Source organism: Chenopodium album, chromosome 6, assembly GCF_948465745.1.
Source record: "Chenopodium album chromosome 6, dcCheAlbu1.1, whole genome shotgun sequence".
NCBI lineage: Eukaryota > Viridiplantae > Streptophyta > Magnoliopsida > Caryophyllales > Amaranthaceae > Chenopodium > Chenopodium album.
In genome coordinates, this window is record NC_137839.1 from 68,623,096 (window position 1) to 68,626,379 (window position 3,284).

The following is a 3,284-nucleotide window of genomic DNA, read 5'->3' on the forward strand; positions in this document are numbered from 1 at the left end:
CATGTTAGTATGTTACAATCTTAGCATTTACAACCGCGTCGAAGTTACTAACTTGGCATATGAAAATGATATCTCGTGTGCAATAAGTTCACTTATTCCCCTTTCATGATGGGATACATCAAAATCATTTACATGGATGTAGTCTAGGTAATTTTAACTAATTAAGTAATGTTTAATAGTCTCTCTTCTCAAAATTTAGTGTTTCAAATAATAAAATAATTTTCCAAAAACATACAAAAGAAGTCAATTGTCCTATTATGATTTATGACTAACTTATTTTTATTGTTTAGGCCTAATAAGCTTTAATGTAGGCTAATAAATTTAAATAAGATAAGTCTAAGAATGATAAATTCTTAAGGGTTAAAAGGGACAACCTAAATATACATTTACCACCATGAATTCATTTTAATAATTTCATACAATAAGGTCAACTGATTTGAGTTTAGTTGAACTTATTAATCCTTATTACTTGATCTAAATTTTTTTCTTTTTTCAAAGGTGAATATAACATGGCCTAGACGACAACATGTATTTTTTTCATTTATTTATTTATTTTGAAAAGTAACGATCCGAATAATAGCTTTTTGAAGAGTAATGATCTTAAAATAGCTTAAGTGTTTTTCACACTTTTTTTTTTTTTTTTTAAATAATCAACCATAAAATGAGTGTCAATTATTTTAAGAGTAGATTGAGTACCAAACTTCCAAAGATCCATCTTCCATGTTAGTTTCACATTAAGTTAACAACGGTCAATCTTTTCTTTATATAACCACCTACTTAGAACTAACCTGAAGACAAACAACAACCATTAATGAAAACACTTGAATAGTCTACTGTCTACTTAACCCAAACTTTTAAACCAAAACTTGTACTTCTAAATACACCTCCAAACTTCCCTCAAAAAAAAAAAAAACAAAAAAAAAAAAAAAAAAAAAAAAAAAAAACACAACACAACACCTCCAAACTCCCCCAAAGGGCATTTTTGGTATTCCACCCTCTAAATCTCCAATCCTCACCACATCACATAAATTCCCTCCTCCAAAAAACCCCACTTTTATTCAATCCAAACCCAAAACTCCCAAAAAAAAAAAAAACTCAAAATTTTTTTTCCTTCCATTTTATTTTCTTCATTCTTCAATGGAGAAAACTCCATTTCTCCTCCTATTCTTCACCCTTTTCCTCCACAATATCCACCCAATAACCACCCTAACTCCGGCCATTTCCCCCTCAAAACCACCCACCTCCGCCCCAACAACCACCGCACACTCAACTCTTGACCCAAAACAACTTAGAGCCCTTCAATCCCTCAACATCCCCACTTCCAAAGACCCTTGCTCTAATCCTCCTTCCCTACACAATGCCATCCGTTGCGACACTGCGAAACCTTTCCGCCATTTACTCTCACTCCACTTAATCAATTGTTCCGATGATATATCACTGTCAATTACCGCCCTCAAATCACTCTCTACCCTGCAAGATCTCGAGTTCATCAACTGCCCTGTTGCGCCTGTCCCCTTCCCTTCCGAGCTCGCCTCGAATTTAAAATCGTTCACTTGTATAAACAGTCTCAAGAAGCTCTCAGGAGTCTGGCTTAGTAAGCTGGAGAATGTCACAGATCTTACTGTCATTGATGTTCCAATCAAGGCGAGCGGTCCTGTTATTGTTGTAGCTCATCTAAGTAAGGTGTACAAAGTCGTAATGTCTCGTGCCAATCTCACCGGAGGTTTGCCGGGTAAATCATGGAATGCGAATGTTTCGCACATTGATTTATCCGGTAATTTGTTGAAGGGTAAGATTCCTACTTCAATTACTGAACTAGAGAACTTGGTACATCTCAATTTATCCTCGAATCAGCTCACTGGGGAGTTACCCTCTACTATGGGTGACCTCATTGAGCTGCGAAACCTCTCAGTTTCATCCAATTCCTTATCTGGGCCGATTCCGGAATCCCTGAAATCAATCCCATCCTTAATTTCCCTTGATCTGGGGTCTAACCAGTTCAACGGGAGTATCCCGAGTTTCCTTGGTAAAATGAAGGGTTTGAAGCATTTGAATCTAGAAAAGAATAATTTCCAAGGGGTTTTACCCTTCAATGAGTCATTTATCAAGAAATTAGTGGTTTTCAAGATTGGGGAAAATACCAATTTGTGTTACAATCGTACCACATTGTCATCGAAATTAAAACTTGGCATTGCTCCTTGTGATAAGAATGGGTTCCCATTGTCGCCTCCGGCGCAATCGCCTTCGAGCGACGATGAAGGTGATGATGATGATAGCACTTCGGAGGATTCTACAAGTGAGAAAGGTGGTGGACATCATGGTCCTAATAAGGTTGTTCTTGGTGTTGCTATTGCTCTTTCTTCTATTGTTTTCTTGATTATTTTCCTAATTCTATTATCAAGGAGGTGTGCATGATTATTTTAGAGATTATATATTTTTTTTTTAGGTTTGTTATTATTATTAGATTAGATTGGATTATTGAAAAATTGTCAAATTGAACAAAGAAAAAAGGGGTCATTTTTTTTTTAGCTCTATACATTGCCAATTAGCAAAAGAAAAAATTGGCAAAATTGGAGTAGGAGAAGCCAGAAGGGTATTTTTCCATTATTTTTTTCAATATTGGTGTGATTATTTTTGTTATTTTGTTGTAATTTTTTTTAAATATTACGGAGTATTATTATGAAATGAAATATTGATATGCCAGCAAAATATTGGCAGTCAATCTTGATTATATACTGGATGTTGAGATTATGGCTGCATAATTATTAATGCATGTTATAGGATGAAGCAAAAAAATATTTATATATTTATGGTTGTTGCCTAGCTGGATTGATCCAATATCACAGGGACCGTAATTATTACTTTTAATTTTATTGGTTAATGTAGATTACAAGTAATCAAGTAAAAAGTACAGTATAGTTAAGCTCAGAAGTTTCTTTTTCCTTCAATCATTTTCATATTTCTTTGCACTCTGGCAAGGTTTTTTCTTTCTTAATTGATAAGTATGTCTTGAAATTTTGGGTTTTGCTATCTCTCGCAACGGGATTTATGATAAAATTATGTGTTGATCGGTGTTACTCTGATTCATATTAATGTTTGTGGGGTTTAATGTTTAGCAATGCTACTGTTTTTCATTTTTATACATAATCTTTATTACTAGATATATTAATTTTCTATAAGGTTAACTATTATGTACGTTACAATTGATTGGAGGATGCAATATTCTTAAAGACCAAAAAAATTGCAGATCTAATAAGAGGATCTTTTTGCAGGAGGTTCATGCA

At 34.1% G+C, this 3,284-nt stretch overlaps 1 pseudogene; it reads left to right on the forward strand.

Moving 5' to 3' along the window:
- The first annotated feature begins 1,075 nt into the window (after positions 1 to 1,075).
- Positions 1,076 to 2,731, forward strand: LOC145635073 (receptor-like protein 51 pseudogene; annotated as a pseudogene).
- The last annotated feature ends 553 nt before the right edge of the window (positions 2,732 to 3,284 follow it).